Raw genomic sequence first — 22,581 nt, forward strand, 5'->3', positions numbered from 1 at the left:
CACGGCATGAAAAGCGTTTTAATTGTCACATTTCGACTATAGAATCAAAACTTGCATTTTCGAGAAATTAACATTTAATGCTAGTACTCGTTTGAAACTCATTTTCTCTACAGACCAAGCCAGAGATGATTTCCCTTAAAATGTTGACTTATTATGCTTTTCACGGCCAGAAAAGCGTTTTAATTTATCATATTTCGACAATAGGATCAAAACTTGATTTTTGGAGATATTAACGTTCCATGCTATTACTATTTTAAAACTCATTTTCTCTACAGACCAAGCCAGAAATGATTTTCCTTAAAATGTTGAATTATTATGCTTTTCACGGCCTGAAAATCGTTTTAATTATCACATTTCGACTATAGGTTTAAAACTTAATTTTTGGAGATATTAACGTTTCATTCTAGAACTATTTTGAAACTCATTTTCTCTACAGACCAAGCCAGAGATGATTTTCCTTAAAATGTTGAATTATTATGCTTTTCACGGCCTGAAAAGCGTTTTAATTATCACATTTCGACTATAGGTTCAAAACTTAATTTTTCGAGAAATTACTGTCCACTGCCAGTTCTGGTTTGAAACTCTTTTCCTCTACAGACCAAGCCAGAGATGATTTCCCTTAAAATGTTGAATTGTTATGCTTTTCAGAGTATGAAAAGCGTTTTAATTATCACATTTGGACTCTAGGTTTAACACTTGACTTCTCGAGAAATTCGCTTTCAAACCTAATACTCCTTTGAAAATCATTTCTTTACAGAACAAGCCAGAGACGGTTTTCCTTAAAATGTTGAATTATTATGCTTTTCACGGCCTGAAAAGCGTTTTATTTACCATATTTCGACAATAGGATCAAAACTTGATTTTTGGAGATATTAAGGTTTCATGCTAGTACTATTTTGAAACTCATTTTCTCTACAGACCAAGCCAAAGATGATTCTCCTTAAAATGTTGAATTATTATGCTTTTCACGGCCTGAAAATCGTTTTAATTATCACATTTCGACTATAGGTTCAAAACTTAATTTTTCGAGAAATTACTGTCCAATGCTAGTACTCGTTTGAAACTCTTTTCCTCTACAGACCAAGCCAGAGATGATTTCCCTTAAAATGTTGAATTATTATGCCTTTCACGGCCTGAAAAGCGATTAATGATCACATTTTGACTATAGGATCAAAACTTGGAGTTTCGAGAAATTCGAGTTCAATGCTAATACTCCTTTGAAACTCATTTTCTCTACAGACCAAGCCATAGATGATTTCCCTTAAAATGTTGAATTATTATGCTTTTCAAGACCTGAAAAGCATTTTAATGATCACATTTTGACTATAGGATCAAAACTTGGATTTTCGAGAAATTCGCGTTCAATGCTAATACTCGTTTGAAAATCATTTTCTCTACAAAACAAGCCAGAGATGATTTTCCTTAAAATGTTGAATTGTTATGCTTTTCAGAGTATGAAAAGCGTTTTAATTATCACATTTGGACTCTAGGTTTAACACTTGAATTTTCGAGAAATTATCATTCAATGCTAATACTCGTTTGAAAATCATTTTCTTTACAGAACAAGCCAGAGATGATTTTCCATAAAATGTTGAATTATTATGCTTTTCACGGCCTTGAAAGCAGTTTAATTATCACATTTGGACTATAGGATCGAAACTTAAATTTTCGCGAAATTCACGTCTCATACTAGTACTCCTTGAAACTCATTTTTTCTACAGACCAAGCCATAGATGATTTTCCTTAAAATGATGAATTATTATGCTTCTCACGGCCTGAAAAGCGTTCTAATTATCACATTTAGACAATATGTTCAAAACTTGAGTTTTCGATAAATTCGCGTTCAGTGCTAATACTCGTTCGAAACTTATTTTCTTTACAGACCAAGCCATAGATGATTCTCATTAAGATGTTGAAATATTATGCTTTTCAGAGTATGAAATGCGTTTTAATTATCACATTTGGACTATAGGTTGAACCCTTGACTTTCAGAGAAATTCGCGTTAAATACTACTACTCGTTTGAAAATCATTTTCTTTACAGACCAAGCCAGAGATGATGTTCCTTAAAATGTTGAATTATTATGGTTTTCACGGCCTGAAAAACGTTTCAATTATCACATTTCGACTATAGGTTCAAAACTTGATTTTTCAAGAAATTACTGCCCAATGCTAGTACTCGTTTGAAACTCATTTTCTCTACAGACCAAGCTAGAGATGACTTTCCTGAAAAAGGTTGAATTATTATGCTTTTCACGGCCTGAAAAGCGTTTTAATTATAACATTTAGAAAATAGGATCGAAACATGTTTTTTCAAGAAATTGCTGCCCTATGCTTTAATTATCACATTTCGACTATAGGTTCGAAACTTGATTTTTCAAGAAATTACTGCCCAATGCTAGTACTCGTTTGAAACTTATTTTCTTTACAGACCAAGCCAGAGATGATTTTCATTAAGATGAAAATCAGAGTATGAAAAGCGTTTTAATTATCACATTTGGACTATAGATTAAACACTTGACTTTTAGAGAAATTCGCGTTCAATGCTACTACGCGTTTGAAACTCATTATCTCTGCAGACCAGGCCTGAGATGAATTTTCTTAAAATGTTGAATTATTATGCTTTTCACGGTTTGCAGAGTGTCTTAATTATCATATTTCGACTATAGGATCAAAACTTGACTTCTCGAGATATTAGCGTTTCATGCTAGTACTCGTTTGAAACTCATTTTCTCTACAGACCAAGCCAGAGATGAATTTCTTTAGAATGTTGAATTATTATGCTTTTCACGGCCTGAAAAGCGTTTTAATTATCACATTTCGACTATAGGATCAAACCTTGATTTTTCAAGAAACTAGTGTCCAACGATTGTACTCGTTTGAAACTCATTTCTTCTACAGATCAAGCCAGAGATGATTTTCTTTAAGATGTTGAATTATTATGCTTTTCACGGCCTGAAAAGCGTTTTAATTATCACATTTCGACTATAGGTTCAAAACTTAATTTTTAGAGAAATTACTGTCCACTGCTAGTTCTGGTTTGAAACTCTTTTCCTCTACAGACCAAGCCAGAGATGATTTCCCTTAAAATGTTGAATTGTTATGCTTTTCAGAGTATGAAAAGCGTTTTAATTATCACATTTGGACTCTAGGTTTAACACTTGACTTCTCGGGAAATTCGCTTTCAAACCTAATACTCCTTTGAAAATCATTTCTTTACAGAACAAGCCAGAGACGGTTTTCCTTAAAATGTTGAATTATTATGCTTTTCACGGACTTGAATGCAGTTTAATTATCACATTTGGACTATATAATCCAAACTTAATTTTTCGCGAAATTCACGTCTCATGCTAGTACTCCTTGAAACTCATTTTTTCTACAGACCAAGCCAGAGATGATTTTCCTTAAAATGATGAATTATTATGCTTTTCACAACCTGAATAGCGTTTTAATTGTAACATTTCAACTATAGCATCAAAACTTGATTTTTCGAGAAATTAACGTTTAATGCTAGTACTCGTTTGAACCTCATTTTCTCTACAGACCAAGCCAGAGATGATTTTCCTTAAAATGTTGAATTATTATGCTTTTCACGGCCTGAAAAGCGTTTATTTATCACATTTAGACCATAGGATCAAAACTTAAGTTTTCGGGAAATTCGCGATCAATGCTAATTCTCGTTTGAAACTCCTTTTCTCTACACAGCAAGAAAGATATGATTTTCATTAAGACGTTGAATTATTTAGCTTTTCAGAGTATGAAAACTTTTTAATTATCACATTTGGACTATAGGTTAAACACTTGACTCTTAGAGAAATTCGCGTTCAATGCTATTACTCGTTTAATACTCATTATCTCTGCAGACCAGGCCTGAGATGAATTTTCTTAAAATGTTGATTATTATGCTTTTTACGGCCTGAAGAGTGTCTTATTTATCATATTTCGACTATAGGATCAAAACTTGACTTCTCGAGATATTAGCGTTTCATGCTAGTACTCGTTTGAAACTCATTTTCTCTACAGACCAAGCCAGAGATGAATTTCCTTAGAATGTTGAATTATTATGCTTTTCACGGCCTGAAAAGCGTGTTAATTATCACATTTCGACTATAGGATCAAACCTTGATTTTTCAAAAAACTAGTGTAAAACGATTGTACTCGTTTGAAACTCATTTCTTCTACAGATCAAGCCAGAGATGATTTTCTTTAAGATGTTGAATTATTATGCTTTTCACGGCCTTGAAAGCAGTTTAATTATCATATTTCGACTATTGGACCCAAACTTAATTTTTCGCGAAATTCACGTCTCATGCTAGTACTCCTTGAAACTCATTTTCTCTGCAGACCAAGCCAGAAATGATTTTCACTAATATGTTGAATTATTATGCTTTTCACGGCATGAAAAGCGTTTTAATTGTCACATTTCGACTATAGAATCAAAACTTGCATTTTCGAGAAATTAAGATTTAATGCTAGTACTCGTTTGAAACTCATTTTCTCTACAGACCAATCCAGAGATGATTTCCCTTAAAATGTTGAATTATTATGCTTTTCACGGCCTGAAAAGCGTTTTAATTATCACATTTCGACTATAGGTTTAAAACTTAATTTTTGGAGATATTAAAGTTTCTTTCTAGTACTATTTTGAAACTCATTTTCTCTACAGACCAAGCCAGAGATGATTTTCCTTAAAATGTTAAATTATTATGCTTTTCACGGCCTGAAAAGCGTTTTAATTATCACATTTCGACTATAGGTTCAAAACTTAATTTTTCGAGAAATTACTGTCCAATGCTAGTACTCGTTTGAAACTCTTTTCCTCTACAGACCAAGCCAGAGATGATTTCCCTTAAAATGTTGAATTATTATGCCTTTCACGGCCTGAAAAGCGATTAATGATCACATTTTGACTATAGGATCAAAACTTGGAGTTTCGAGAAATTCGAGTTCAATGCTAATACTCCTTTGAAACTCATTTTCTCTACAGACCAAGCCATAGATGATTTCCCTTAAAATGTTGAATAATTATGCTTTTCAGAGTATGAAAAGCGTTTTAATTATCACATTTGGACTATAGGTTTAACACTTGAATTTTCGAGAAATTATCATTCAATGCTAATACTCGTTTGAAAATCATTTTATTTACAGAACAAGCCAGAGATGATTTTCCATAAAATGTTGAATTATTATGCTTTTCACGGCCTTGAAAGCAGTTTAATTATCACATTTGGACCATAGGATCGAAACTTAAATTTTCGCGAAATTCACGTCTCATACTAGTACTCCTTGAAACTAATTTTTTCTACAGACCAAGCCATAGATGATTTTCCTTAAAATGATGAATTATTATGCTTCTCACGGCCTGAAAAGCGTTCTAATTATCACATTTAGACAATATGTTCAAAACTTGAGTTTTCGATAAATTCGCGTTCAGTGCTAATACTCGTTCGAAACTTATTTTCTTTACAGACCAAGCCATAGATGATTCTCATTAAGATGTTGAAATATTATGCTTTTCCGAGTATGAAATGCGTTTTAATTATCACATTTGGACTATAGGTTGAACCCTTGACTTTCAGAGAAATTCGCGTTAAATACTACTACTCGTTTGAAAATCATTTTCTTTACAGACCAAGCCAGAGATGATGTTCCTTAAAATGTTGAATTATTATGCTTTTCACGGCCTGAAAAACGTTTTAATTATCACATTTCGACTATAGGTTTAAAACTTGATTTTTCAAGAAATTACTGCCCAATGCTAGTACTCGTTTGAAACTCATTTTCTCTACAGACCAAGCTAGAGATGATTTTCCTTAAAAAGGTTGAATTATTATGCTTTTCACGGCCTGAAAAGCGTTTTAATTATAACATTTAGAAAATAGGATCGAAACATGTTTTTTCAAGAAATTGCTGTCCTATGCTTTAATTATTACATTTCGACTATAGGTTCAAAACTTGATTTTTCAAGAAATTACTGCCCAATGCTAGTACTCGTTTGAAACTTATTTTCTTTACAAACCAAGCCAGAGATGATTTTCATTAAGATGTTGAATTATTATGCTTTTCAGAGTATGAAAAGCGTTTTAATTATCACATTTGGACTATAGGTTAAACGCTTGACTTTTAGAGAAATTCGCGTTCAATGCTACTACGCGTTTGAAACTCATTATCTCTGCAGACCAGGCCTGAGATGAATTTTCTTAAAATGTTGAATTATTATGCTTTTCACGGTTTGCAGAGTGTCTTAATTATCATATTTCGACTATAGGATCAAAACTTGACTTCTCGAGATATTAGCGTTTCATGCTAGTACTCGTTTGAAACTCATTTTCTCTACAGACCAAGCGAGAGATGAATTTCCTTAGAATGTTGAATTATTATGCTTTTCACGGCCTGAAAAGCGTTTTAATTATCACATTTCGACTATAGGATCAAACCTTGATTTTTCAAGAAACTAGTGTCCAACGATTGTACTCGTTTGAAACTCATTTCTTCTACAGATCAAGCCAGAGATGATTTTCCTTAAGATGTTGAATTATTATGCTTTTCACGGCCTTGAAAGCAGTTTAATTATCATATTTCGACTATTGGACCCAAACTTAATTTTTCGCGAAATTCACGTCTCATGCTAGTACTCCTTGAAACTCATTTTCTCTGCAGACCAAGCCAGAAATGATTTTCACTAATATGTTGAATTATTATGCTTTTCACGGCATGAAAAGCGTTTTAATTGTCACATTTCGACTATAGAATCAAAACTTGCATTTTCGAGAAATTAACATTTAATGCTAGTACTCGTTTGAAACTCATTTTCTCTACAGACCAAGCCAGAGATGATTTCCCTTAAAATGTTGAATTATTATGCTTTTCACGGCCAGAAAAGCGTTTTAATTTATCATATTTCGACAATAGGATCAAATCTTGATTTTTGGAGATATTAACGTTCCATGCTATTACTATTTTAAAACTCATTTTCTCTACAGACCAAGCCAGAGATGATTTTCTTTAAAATGAAGAATTATTATGCTTTTCACGGCCTGAAAAGCGTTTTAATTATCACATTTCGACTATAGGTTCAAAACTTAATTTTTCGAGAAATTACTGTCCACTGCCAGTTCTGGTTTGAAACACTTTTCCTCTACAGACCAAGCCAGAGATGATTTCCCTTAAAATGTTGAATTGTTATGCTTTTCAGAGTATGAAAAGCGTTTTAATTATCACATTTGGAATCTAGGTTTAACACTTGACTTCTCGAGAAATTCGCTTTCAAACCTAATACTCCTTTGAAAATCATTTCTTTACAGAACAAGCCAGAGACGGTTTTCCTTAAAATGTTGAATTATTATGCTTTTCACGGACTTGAATGCAGTTTAATTATCACATTTGGACTATATAATCCAAACTTAATTTTTCGCGAAATTCACGTCTCATGCTAGTACTCCTTGAAACTCATTTTTTCTACAGACCAAGCCAGAGATGATTTTCCTTAAAATGATGAATTATTATGCTTTTCACAACCTGAATAGCGTTTTAATTGTAACATTTCAACTATAACATCAAAACTTGCATTTTCGAGAAATTCGCGTTCAATGCTAATACTCGTTTGAAACTTATTTTCTCTGCAGACCAAGCCAGAGATGTTTTTCCTTAAAATGTTGAATTATTATGCTTTTCACGGCCTGAAAAGCGTTTTAATTATCATATTTCGACTATAGGATCAAAACTTGATTTTTCGAGAAATTGACGTTTAATGCTAGTACTCGTTTGAACCTCATTTTCTCTACAGACCAAGCCAGAGATGATTTTCCTTAAAATGTTGAATTATTATGCTTTTCACGGCCTGAAAAGCGTTTATTTATCACATTTAGACCATAGGATCAAAACTTAAGTTTTCGGGAAATTCGCGATCAATGCTAATTCTCGTTTGAAACTCCTTTTCTCTACACAGCAAGAAAGATATGATTTTCATTAAGACGTTGAATTATTTAGCTTTTCAGAGTATGAAAACTTTTTAATTATCACATTTGGACTATAGGTTAAACACTTGACTCTTAGAGAAATTCGCGTTCAATGCTATTACTCGTTTAATACTCATTATCTCTGCAGACCAGGCCTGAGATGAATTTTCTTAAAATGTTGATTATTATGCTTTTTACGGCCTGAAGAGTGCCTTATTTATCATATTTCGACTATAGGATCAAAACTTGACTTCTCGAGATATTAGCGTTTCATGCTAGTACTCGTTTGAAACTCATTTTCTCTACAGACCAGGCCTGAGATGAATTTTCTTAAAATGTTGATTATTATGCTTTTTACGGCCTGAAGAGTGTCTTATTTATCATATTTCGACTATAGGATCAAAACTTGACTTCTCGAGAAATTCGCGTTCAATGCTAATACTCGTTTGAAAATCATTTTCTCTACAAACCAAGCCAGAGATGATTTTCCTTAAAATGTTGAATTGTTATGCTTTTCAGAGTATGAAAAGCGTTTTAATTATCATATTTGGACTATAGGTTTAACACTTGAATTTTCGAGAAATTATCATTCAATGCTAATACTCGTTTGAAAATCATTTTCTTTACAGAACAAGCCAGAGATGATTTTCCATAAAATGTTGAATTATTATGCTTTTCACGGCCTTGAAAGCAGTTTAATTATCACATTTGGACCATAGGATCGAAACTTAAATTTTCGCGAAATTCACGTCTCATACTAGTACTCCTTGAAACTCATTTTTTCTACAGACCAAGCCATAGATGATTTTCCTTAAAATGATGAATTATTATGCTTCTCACGGCCTGAAAAGCGTTCTAATTATCACATTTAGACAATATGTTCAAAACTTGAGTTTTCGATAAATTCGCGTTCAGTGCTAATACTCGTTCGAAACTTATTTTCTTTACAGACCAAGCCATAGATGATTCTCATTAAGATGTTGAAATATTATGCTTTTCCGAGTATGAAATGCGTTTTAATTATCACATTTGGACTATAGGTTGAACCCTTGACTTTCAGAGAAATTCGCGTTAAATACTACTACTCGTTTGAAAATCATTTTCTTTACAGACCAAGCCAGAGATGATGTTCCTTAAAATGTTGAATTATTATGCTTTTCACGGCCTGAAAAACGTTTTAATTATCACATTTCGACTATAGGTTTAAAACTTGATTTTTCAAGAAATTACTGCCCAATGCTAGTACTCGTTTGAAACTCATTTTCTCTACAGACCAAGCTAGAGATGATTTTCCTTAAAAAGGTTGAATTATTATGCTTTTCACGGCCTGAAAAGCGTTTTAATTATAACATTTAGAAAATAGGATCGAAACATGTTTTTTCAAGAAATTGCTGTCCTATGCTTTAATTATTACATTTCGACTATAGGTTCAAAACTTGATTTTTCAAGAAATTACTGCCCAATGCTAGTACTCGTTTGAAACTTATTTTCTTTACAAACCAAGCCAGAGATGATTTTCATTAAGATGTTGAATTATTATGCTTTTCAGAGTATGAAAAGCGTTTTAATTATCACATTTGGACTATAGGTTAAACACTTGACTTTTAGAGAAATTCGCGTTCAATGCTACTACGCGTTTGAAACTCATTATCTCTGCAGACCAGGCCTGAGATGAATTTTCTTAAAATGTTGAATTATTATGCTTTTCACGGTTTGCAGAGTGTCTTAATTATCATATTTCGACTATAGGATCAAAACTTGACTTCTCGAGATATTAGCGTTTCATGCTAGTACTCGTTTGAAACTCATTTTCTCTACAGACCAAGCGAGAGATGAATTTCCTTAGAATGTTGAATTATTATGCTTTTCACGGCCTGAAAAGCGTTTTAATTATCACATTTCGACTATAGGATCAAACCTTGATTTTTCAAGAAACTAGTGTCCAACGATTGTACTCGTTTGAAACTCATTTCTTCTACAGATCAAGCCAGAGATGATTTTCCTTAAGATGTTGAATTATTATGCTTTTCACGGCCTTGAAAGCAGTTTAATTATCATATTTCGACTATTGGACCCAAACTTAATTTTTCGCGAAATTCACGTCTCATGCTAGTACTCCTTGAAACTCATTTTCTCTGCAGACCAAGCCAGAAATGATTTTCACTAATATGTTGAATTATTATGCTTTTCACGGCATGAAAAGCGTTTTAATTGTCACATTTCGACTATAGAATCAAAACTTGCATTTTCGAGAAATTAACATTTAATGCTAGTACTCGTTTGAAACTCATTTTCTCTACAGACCAAGCCAGAGATGATTTCCCTTAAAATGTTGAATTATTATGCTTTTCACGGCCAGAAAAGCGTTTTAATTTATCATATTTCGACAATAGGATCAAATCTTGATTTTTGGAGATATTAACGTTCCATGCTATTACTATTTTAAAACTCATTTTCTCTACAGACCAAGCCAGAGATGATTTTCTTTAAAATGAAGAATTATTATGCTTTTCACGGCCTGAAAAGCGTTTTAATTATCACATTTCGACTATAGGTTCAAAACTTAATTTTTCGAGAAATTACTGTCCACTGCCAGTTCTGGTTTGAAACACTTTTCCTCTACAGACCAAGCCAGAGATGATTTCCCTTAAAATGTTGAATTGTTATGCTTTTCAGAGTATGAAAAGCGTTTTAATTATCACATTTGGAATCTAGGTTTAACACTTGACTTCTCGAGAAATTCGCTTTCAAACCTAATACTCCTTTGAAAATCATTTCTTTACAGAACAAGCCAGAGACGGTTTTCCTTAAAATGTTGAATTATTATGCTTTTCACGGACTTGAATGCAGTTTAATTATCACATTTGGACTATATAATCCAAACTTAATTTTTCGCGAAATTCACGTCTCATGCTAGTACTCCTTGAAACTCATTTTTTCTACAGACCAAGCCAGAGATGATTTTCCTTAAAATGATGAATTATTATGCTTTTCACAACCTGAATAGCGTTTTAATTGTAACATTTCAACTATAACATCAAAACTTGCATTTTCGAGAAATTCGCGTTCAATGCTAATACTCGTTTGAAACTTATTTTCTCTGCAGACCAAGCCAGAGATGTTTTTCCTTAAAATGTTGAATTATTATGCTTTTCACGGCCTGAAAAGCGTTTTAATTATCATATTTCGACTATAGGATCAAAACTTGATTTTTCGAGAAATTGACGTTTAATGCTAGTACTCGTTTGAACCTCATTTTCTCTACAGACCAAGCCAGAGATGATTTTCCTTAAAATGTTGAATTATTATGCTTTTCACGGCCTGAAAAGCGTTTATTTATCACATTTAGACCATAGGATCAAAACTTAAGTTTTCGGGAAATTCGCGATCAATGCTAATTCTCGTTTGAAACTCCTTTTCTCTACACAGCAAGAAAGATATGATTTTCATTAAGACGTTGAATTATTTAGCTTTTCAGAGTATGAAAACTTTTTAATTATCACATTTGGACTATAGGTTAAACACTTGACTCTTAGAGAAATTCGCGTTCAATGCTATTACTCGTTTAATACTCATTATCTCTGCAGACCAGGCCTGAGATGAATTTTCTTAAAATGTTGATTATTATGCTTTTTACGGCCTGAAGAGTGCCTTATTTATCATATTTCGACTATAGGATCAAAACTTGACTTCTCGAGATATTAGCGTTTCATGCTAGTACTCGTTTGAAACTCATTTTCTCTACAGACCAGGCCTGAGATGAATTTTCTTAAAATGTTGATTATTATGCTTTTTACGGCCTGAAGAGTGTCTTATTTATCATATTTCGACTATAGGATCAAAACTTGACTTCTCGAGAAATTCGCGTTCAATGCTAATACTCGTTTGAAAATCATTTTCTCTACAAACCAAGCCAGAGATGATTTTCCTTAAAATGTTGAATTGTTATGCTTTTCAGAGTATGAAAAGCGTTTTAATTATCATATTTGGACTATAGGTTTAACACTTGAATTTTCGAGAAATTATCATTCAATGCTAATACTCGTTTGAAAATCATTTTCTTTACAGAACAAGCCAGAGATGATTTTCCATAAAATGTTGAATTATTATGCTTTTCACGGCCTTGAAAGCAGTTTAATTATCACATTTGGACCATAGGATCGAAACTTAAATTTTCGCGAAATTCACGTCTCATACTAGTACTCCTTGAAACTCATTTTTTCTACAGACCAAGCCATAGATGATTTTCCTTAAAATGATGAATTATTATGCTTCTCACGGCCTGAAAAGCGTTCTAATTATCACATTTAGACAATATGTTCAAAACTTGAGTTTTCGATAAATTCGCGTTCAGTGCTAATACTCGTTCGAAACTTATTTTCTTTACAGACCAAGCCATAGATGATTCTCATTAAGATGTTGAAATATTATGCTTTTCCGAGTATGAAATGCGTTTTAATTATCACATTTGGACTATAGGTTGAACCCTTGACTTTCAGAGAAATTCGCGTTAAATACTACTACTCGTTTGAAAATCATTTTCTTTACAGACCAAGCCAGAGATGATGTTCCTTAAAATGTTGAATTATTATGCTTTTCACGGCCTGAAAAACGTTTTAATTATCACATTTCGACTATAGGTTTAAAACTTGATTTTTCAAGAAATTACTGCCCAATGCTAGTACTCGTTTGAAACTCATTTTCTCTACAGACCAAGCTAGAGATGATTTTCCTTAAAAAGGTTGAATTATTATGCTTTTCACGGCCTGAAAAGCGTTTTAATTATAACATTTAGAAAATAGGATCGAAACATGTTTTTTCAAGAAATTGCTGTCCTATGTTTTAATTATTACATTTCGACTATAGGTTCAAAACTTGATTTTTCAAGAAATTACTGCCCAATGCTAGTACTCGTTTGAAACTTATTTTCTTTACAAACCAAGCCAGAGATGATTTTCATTAAGATGTTGAATTATTATGCTTTTCAGAGTATGAAAAGCGTTTCAATTATCACATTTGGACTATAGGTTAAACACTTGACTTTTAGAGAAATTCGCGTTCAATGCTACTACGCGTTTGAAACTCATTATCTCTGCAGACCAGGCCTGAGATGAATTTTCTTAAAATGTTGAATTATTATGCTTTTCACGGTTTGCAGAGTGTCTTAATTATCATATTTCGACTATAGGATCAAAACTTGACTTCTCGAGATATTAGCGATTCATGCTAGTACTCGTTTGAAACTCATTTTCTCTACAGACCAAGCGAGAGATGAATTTCCTTAGAATGTTGAATTATTATGCTTTTCACGGCCTGAAAAGCGTTTTAATTATCACATTTCGACTATAGGATCAAACCTTGATTTTTCAAGAAACTAGTGTCCAACGATTGTACTCGTTTGAAACTCATTTCTTCTACAGATCAAGCCAGAGATGATTTTCCTTAAGATGTTGAATTATTATGCTTTTCACGGCCTTGAAAGCAGTTTAATTATCATATTTCGACTATTGGACCCAAACTTAATTTTTCGCGAAATTCACGTCTCATGCTAGTACTCCTTGAAACTCATTTTCTCTGCAGACCAAGCCAGAAATGATTTTCACTAATATGTTGAATTATTATGCTTTTCACGGCATGAAAAGCGTTTTAATTGTCACATTTCGACTATAGAATCAAAACTTGCATTTTCGAGAAATTAACATTTAATGCTAGTACTCGTTTGAAACTCATTTTCTCTACAGACCAAGCCAGAGATGATTTCCCTTAAAATGTTGAATTATTATGCTTTTCACGGCCAGAAAAGCGTTTTAATTTATCATATTTCGACAATAGGATCAAATCTTGATTTTTGGAGATATTAACGTTCCATGCTATTACTATTTTAAAACTCATTTTCTCTACAGACCAAGCCAGAGATGATTTTCTTTAAAATGAAGAATTATTATGCTTTTCACGGCCTGAAAAGCGTTTTAATTATCACATTTCGACTATAGGTTCAAAACTTAATTTTTCGAGAAATTACTGTCCACTGCCAGTTCTGGTTTGAAACTCTTTTCCTCTACAGACCAAGCCAGAGATGATTTCCCTTAAAATGTTGAATTGTTATGCTTTTCAGAGTATGAAAAGCGTTTTAATTATCACATTTGGACTCTAGGTTTAACACTTGACTTCTCGAGAAATTCGCTTTCAAACCTAATACTCCTTTGAAAATCATTTCTTTACAGAACAAGCCAGAGACGGTTTTCCTTAAAATGTTGAATTATTATGCTTTTCACGGACTTGAATGCAGTTTAATTATCACATTTGGACTATATAATCCAAACTTAATTTTTCGCGAAATTCACGTCTCATGCTAGTACTCCTTGAAACTCATTTTTTCTACAGACCAAGCCAGAGATGATTTTCCTTAAAATGATGAATTATTATGCTTTTCACAACCTGAATAGCGTTTTAATTGTAACATTTCAACTATAACATCAAAACTTGCATTTTCGAGAAATTCGCGTTCAATGCTAATACTCGTTTGAAACTTATTTTCTCTGCAGACCAAGCCAGAGATGTTTTTCCTTAAAATGTTGAATTATTATGCTTTTCACGGCCTGAAAAGCGTTTTAATTATCATATTTCGACTATAGGATCAAAACTTGATTTTTCGAGAAATTAACGTTTAATGCTAGTACTCGTTTGAACCTCATTTTCTCTACAGACCAAGCCAGAGATGATTTTCCTTAAAATGTTGAATTATTATGCTTTTCACGGCCTGAAAAGCGTTTATTTATCACATTTAGACCATAGGATCAAAACTTAAGTTTTCGGGAAATTCGCGATCAATGCTAATTCTCGTTTGAAACTCCTTTTCTCTACACAGCAAGAAAGATATGATTTTCATTAAGACGTTGAATTATTTAGCTTTTCAGAGTATGAAAACTTTTTAATTATCACATTTGGACTATAGGTTAAACACTTGACTCTTAGAGAAATTCGCGTTCAATGCTATTACTCGTTTAATACTCATTATCTCTGCAGACCAGGCCTGAGATGAATTTTCTTAAAATGTTGATTATTATGCTTTTTACGGCCTGAAGAGTGCCTTATTTATCATATTTCGACTATAGGATCAAAACTTGACTTCTCGAGATATTAGCGTTTCATGCTAGTACTCGTTTGAAACTCATTTTCTCTACAGACCAGGCCTGAGATGAATTTTCTTAAAATGTTGATTATTATGCTTTTTACGGCCTGAAGAGTGTCTTATTTATCATATTTCGACTATAGGATCAAAACTTGACTTCTCGAGAAATTCGCGTTCAATGCTAATACTCGTTTGAAAATCATTTTCTCTACAAACCAAGCCAGAGATGATTTTCCTTAAAATGTTGAATTGTTATGCTTTTCAGAGTATGAAAAGCGTTTTAATTATCATATTTGGACTATAGGTTTAACACTTGAATTTTCGAGAAATTATCATTCAATGCTAATACTCGTTTGAAAATCATTTTCTTTACAGAACAAGCCAGAGATGATTTTCCATAAAATGTTGAATTATTATGCTTTTCACGGCCTTGAAAGCAGTTTAATTATCACATTTGGACCATAGGATCGAAACTTAAATTTTCGCGAAATTCACGTCTCATACTAGTACTCCTTGAAACTCATTTTTTCTACAGACCAAGCCATAGATGATTTTCCTTAAAATGATGAATTATTATGCTTCTCACGGCCTGAAAAGCGTTCTAATTATCACATTTAGACAATATGTTCAAAACTTGAGTTTTCGATAAATTCGCGTTCAGTGCTAATACTCGTTCGAAACTTATTTTCTTTACAGACCAAGCCATAGATGATTCTCATTAAGATGTTGTAATATTATGCTTTTCAGAGTATGAAATGCGTTTTAATTATCACATTTGGACTATAGGTTGAACCCTTGACTTTCAGAGAAATTCGCGTTAAATACTACTACTCGTTTGAAAATCATTTTCTTTACAGACCAAGCCAGAGATGATGTTCCTTAAAATGTTGAATTATTATGCTTTTCACGGCCTGAAAAACGTTTTAATTATCACATTTCGACTATAGGTTTAAAACTTGATTTTTCAAGAAATTACTGCCCAATACTAGTACTCGTTTGAAACTCATTTTCTCTACAGATCAAGCTAGAGATGATTTTCCTTAAAAAGGTTGAATTATTATGCTTTTCACGGCCTGAAAAGCGTTTTAATTATAACATTTAGAAAATAGGATCGAAACATGTTTTTTCAAGAAATTGCTGTCCTATGCTTTAATTATCACATTTCGACTATAGGTTCAAAACTTGATTTTTCAAGAAATTACTGCCCAATGCTAGTACTCGTTTGAACTTATTTTCTTTACAAACCAAGCCAGAGATGATTTTCATTAAGATGTTGAATTATTATGCTTTTCAGAGTATGAAAAGCGTTTTAATTATCACATTTGGACTATAGGTTAAACACTTGACTTTTAGAGATATTCGCGTTCAATGCTACTACGCGTTTGAAACTCATTATCTCTGCAGACCAGGCCTGAGATGAATTTTCTTAAAATGTTGAATTATTATGCTTTTCACGGTTTGCAGAGTGTCTTAATTATCATATTTCGACTATAGGATCAAAACTTGACTTCTCGAGATATTAGCGTTTCATGCTAGTACTCGTTTGAAACTCATTTTCTCTACAGACCAAGCGAGAGATGAATTTCCTTAGAATGTTGAATTATTATGCTTTTCACGGCCTGAAAAGCGTTTTAATTATCACATTTCGACTATAGGATCAAACCTTGATTTTTCAAGAAACTAGTGTCCAACGATTGTACTCGTTTGAAACTCATTTCTTCTACAGATCAAGCCAGAGATGATTTTCCTTAAGATGTTGAATTATTATGCTTTTCACGGCCTTGAAAGCAGTTTAATTATCATATTTCGACTATTGGACCCAAACTTAATTTTTCGCGAAATTCACGTCTCATGCTAGTACTCCTTGAAACTCATTTTCTCTGCAGACCAAGCCAGAAATGATTTTCACTAATATGTTGAATTATTATGCTTTTCACGGCATGAAAAGCGTTTTAATTGTCACATTTCGACTATAGAATCAAAACTTGCATTTTCGAGAAATTAACATTTAATGCTAGTACTCGTTTGAAACTCATTTTCTCTACAGACCAAGCCAGAGATGATTTCCCTTAAAATGTTGAATTATTATGCTTTTCACGGCCAGAAAAGCGTTTTAATTTATCATATTTCGACAATAGGATCAAAACTTGATTTTTGGAGATATTAACGTTCCATGCTATTACTATTTTAAAACTCATTTTCTCTACAGACCAAGCCAGAAATGATTTTCCTTAAAATGTTGAATTATTATGCTTTTCACGGCCTGAAAAGCGTTTTAATTATCACATTTGGACTATAGGTTTAAAACTTAATTTTTGGAGATATTAACGTTTCATTCTAGAACTATTTTGAAACTCATTTTCTCTACAGACCAAGCCAGAGATGATTTTCCTTAAAATGTTGAATTATTATCCTTTTCACGGCCTGAAAAGCGTTTTAATTATCACATTTCGACTATAGGTTCAAAACTTAATTTTTCGAGAAATTACTGTCCACTGCCAGTTCTGGTTTGAAACTCTTTTCCTCTACAGACCAAGCCAGAGATGATTTCCCTTAAAATGTTGAATTGTTATGCTTTTCAGAGTATGAAAAGCGTTTTAATTATCATATTTGGACTCTAGGTTTAACACTTGACTTCTCGAGAAATTCGCTTTCAAACCTAATACTCCTTTGAAAATCATTTCTTTACAGAACAAGCCAGAGACGGTTTTCCTTAAAATGTTGAATTATTATGCTTTTCACGGCCTGAAAAGCGTTTTATTTACCATATTTCGACAATAGGATCAAAACTTGATTTTTGGAGATATTAAGGTTTCATGCTAGTACTATTTTGAAACTCATTTTCTCTACAGACCAAGCCAAAGATGATTCTCCTTAAAATGTTGAATTATTATGCTTTTCACGGCCTGAAAATCGTTTTAATTATCACATTTCGACTATAGGTTCAAAACTTAATTTTTCGAGAAATTACTGTCCAATGCTAGTACTCGTTTGAAACTCTTTTCCTCTACAGACCATGCCAGAGATGATTTCCCTTAAAATGTTGAATTATTATGCCTTTCACGGCCTGAAAAGCGATTAATGATCACATTTTGACTATAGGATCAAAACTTGGAGTTTCGAGAAATTCGAGTTCAATGCTAATACTCCTTTGAAACTCATTTTCTCTACAGACCAAGCCATAGATGATTTCCCTTAAAATGTTGAATTATTATGCTTTTCAAGACCTGAAAAGCATTTTAATGATCACATTTTGACTATAGGATCAAAACTTGGATTTTCGAGAAATTCGCGTTCAATGCTAATACTCGTTTGAAGATCATTTTCTCTACAAAACAAACCAGAGATGATTTTCCTTAAAATGTTGAATTGTTATGCTTTTCAGAGTATGAAAAGCGTTTTAATTATCACATTTGGACTATAGGTTTAACACTTGAATTTTCGAGAAATTATCATTCAATGCTAATACTCGTTTGAAAATCATTTTCTTTACAGAACAAGCCAGAGATGATTTTCCATAAAATGTTGAATTATTATGCTTTTCACGGCCTTGAAAGCAGTTTAATTATCACATTTGGACTATAGGATCGAAACTTAAATTTTCGCGAAATTCACGTCTCATACTAGTACTCCTTGAAACTAATTTTTTCTGCAGACCAAGCCATAGATGATTTTCCTTAAAATGATGAATTATTATGCTTCTCACGGCCTGAAAAGTGTTCTAATTATCACATTTAGACAATATGTTCAAAACTTGAGTTTTCGATAAATTCGCGTTCAGTGCTAATACTCGTTCGAAACTTATTTTCTTTACAGACCAAGCCATAGATGATTCTCATTAAGATGTTGAAATATTATGTTTTTCAGAGTATGAAATGCGTTTTAATTATCACATTTGGACTATAGGTTGAACCCTTGACTTTCAGAGAAATTCGCGTTAAATACTACTACTCGTTTGAAAATCATTTTCTTTACAGACCAAGCCAGAGATGATGTTCCTTAAAATGTTGAATTATTATGGTTTTCACGGCCTGAAAAACGTTTCAATTATCACATTTCGACTATAGGTTCAAAACTTGATTTTTCAAGAAATTACTGCCCAATGCTAGTACTCGTTTGAAACTCATTTTCTCTACAGACCAAGCTAGAGATGACTTTCCTTAAAAAGGTTGAATTATTATGCTTTTCACGGCCTGAAAAGCGTTTTAATTATAACATTTAGAAAATAGGATCGAAACATGTTTTTTCAAGAAATTGGTGTCCTATGCTTTAATTATCACATTTCGACTATAGGTTCGAAATTTGATTTTTCAAGAAATTACTGCCCAATGCTAGTACTCGTTTGAAACTTATTTTCTTTACAAACCAAGCCAGAGATGATTTTCATTAAGATGAAAATCAGAGTATGAAAAGCGTTTTAATTATCACATTTGGACTATAGATTAAACACTTGACTTTTAGAGAAATTCGCGTTCAATGCTACTACGCGTTTGAAACTCATTATCTCTGCAGACCAGGCCTGAGATGAATTTTCTTAAAATGTTGAATTATTATGCTTTTCACGGTTTGCAGAGTGTCTTAATTATCATATTTCGACTATAGGATCAAAACTTGACTTCTCGAGATATTAGCGTTTCATGCTAGTACTCGTTTGAAACTCATTTTCTCTACAGACCAAGCCAGAGATGAATTTCTTTAGAATGTTGAATTATTTTGCTTTTCACGGCCTGAAAAGCGTTTTAATTATCACATTTCGACTATAGGATCAAACCTTGATTTTTCAAGAAACTAGTGTCCAACGATTGTACTCGTTTGAAACTCATTTCTTCTACAGATGAAGCCAGAGATGATTTTCTTTAAGATGTTGAATTATTATGCTTTTCACGGCCTGAAAAGCGTTTTAATTATCACATTTCGACTATAGGTTCAAAACTTAATTTTTAGAGAAATTACTGTCCACTGCTAGTTCTGGTTTGATACTCTTTTCCTCTACAGACCAAGCCAGAGATGATTTCCCTTAAAATGTTGAATTGTTATGCTTTTCAGAGTATGAAAAGCGTTTTAATTATCACATTTGGACTCTAGGTTTAACACTTGACTTCTCGGGAAATTCGCTTTCAAACCTAATACTCCTTTGAAAATCATTTCTTTACAGAACAAGCCAGAGACGGTTTTCCTTAAAATGTTGAATTATTATGCTTTTCACGGACTTGAATGCAGTTTAATTATCACATTTGGACTATATAATCCAAACTTAATTTTTCGCGAAATTCACGTCTCATGCTAGTACTCCTTGAAACTCATTTTTTCTACAGACCAAGCCAGAGATGATTTTCCATAAAATGATGAATTATTATGTTTTTCACAACCTGAATAGCGTTTTAATTGTAACATTTCAACTATAGCATCAAAACTTGCATTTTCGAGAAATTCGCGTTCAATGCTAATACTCGTTTGAAACTTATTTTCTCTGCAGACCAAGCCAGAGATGTTTTTCCTTAAAATGTTGAATTATTATGCTTTTCACGGCCTGAAAAGAGTTTTAATTATCATATTTCGACTATAGGATCAAAACTTGATTTTTCGAGAAATTAACGTTTAATGCTAGTACTCGTTTGAACCTCATTTTCTCTACAGACCAAGCCAGAGATGATTTTCCTTAAAATGTTGAATTATTATGCTTTTCACGGCCTGAAAAGCGTTTATTTATCACATTTAGACCATAGGATCAAAACTTAAGTTTTCGGGAAATTCCCGATCAATGCTAATTCTCGTTTGAAACTCCTTTTCTCTACACAGCAAGAAAGATATGATTTTCATTAAGACGTTGAATTATTTAGCTTTTCAGAGTATGAAAACTTTTTAATTATCACATTTGGAATATAGGTTAAACACTTGACTCTTAGAGAAATTCGCGTTCAATGCTATTACTCGTTTAATACTCATTATCTCTGCAGACCAGGTCTGAGATGAATTTTCTTAAAATGTTGATTATTATGCTTTTTACGGCCTGAAGAGTGTCTTATTTATCATATTTCGACTATAGGATCAAAACTTGACTTCTCGAGATATTAGCGTTTCATGCTAGTACTCGTTTGAAACTCATTTTCTCTACAGACCAAGCCAGAGATGAATTTCCTTAGAATGTTGAATTATTATGCTTTTCACGGCCTGAAAAGCGTGTTAATTATCACATTTCGACTATAGGATCAAACCTTGATTTTTCAAAAAACTAGTGTAAAACGATTGTACTCGTTTGAAACTCATTTCTTCTACAGATCAAGCCAGAGATGATTTTCTTTAAGATGTTGAATTATTATGCTTTTCACGGCCTTGAAAGCAGTTTAATTATCATATTTCGACTATTGGACCCAAACTTAATTTTTCGCGAAATTCACGTCTCATGCTAGTACTCCTTGAAACTCATTTTCTCTGCAGACCAAGCCAGAAATGATTTTCACTAATATGTTGAATTATTATGCTTTTCACGGCATGAAAAGCGTTTTAATTGTCACATTTCGACTATAGAATCAAAACTTGCATTTTCGAGAAATTAAGATTTAATGCTAGTACTCGTTTGAAACTCATTTTCTCTACAGACCAAGCCAGAGATGATTTCCCTTAAAATGTTGAATTATTATGCTTTTCACGGCCTGAAAAGCGTTTTAATTATCACATTTCGACTATAGGTTCAAAACTTAATTTTTCGAGAAATTACTGTCCAATGCTAGTACTCGTTTGAAACTCTTTTCCTCTACAGACCAAGCCAGAGATGATTTCCCTTAAAATGTTGAATTATTATGCCTTTCACGGCCTGAAAAGCGATTAATGATCACATTTTGACTATAGGATCAAAACTTGGAGTTTCGAGAAATTCGAGTTCAATGCTAATACTCCTTTGAAACTCATTTTCACTACAGACCAAGCCATAGATGATTTCCCTTAAAATGTTGAATAATTATCCTTTTCAAGACCTGAAAAGCATTTTAATGATCACATTTTGACTATAGGATCAAAACTTGGATTTTCGAGAAATTCGCGTTCAATGCTAATACTCGTTTGAAAATCATTTTCTCTACAAACCAAGCCAGAGATGATTTTCCTTAAAATGTTGAATTGTTATGCTTTTCAGAGTATGAAAAGCGTTTTAATTATCACATTTGGACTATAGGTTTAACACTTGAATTTTCGAGAAATTATCATTCAATGCTAATACTCGTTTGAAAATCATTTTCTTTACAGAACAAGCCAGAGATGATTTTCCATAAAATGTTGAATTATTATGCTTTTCACGGCCTTGAAAGCAGTTTAATTATCACATTTGGACTATAGGATCGAAACTTAAATTTTCGCGAAATTCACGTCTCATACTAGTACTCCTTGAAACTCATTTTTTCTACAGACCAAGCCATAGATGATTTTCCTTAAAATGATGAATTATTATGCTTCTCACGGCCTGAAAAGCGTTCTAATTATCACATTTTGACAATAT

This window comes from Lepisma saccharinum, unplaced genomic scaffold, assembly GCF_977018435.1.
Source record: "Lepisma saccharinum unplaced genomic scaffold, izLepSacc3.1 HAP1_SCAFFOLD_41, whole genome shotgun sequence".
NCBI classification, from domain to species: Eukaryota; Metazoa; Arthropoda; class Insecta; order Zygentoma; family Lepismatidae; genus Lepisma; species Lepisma saccharinum.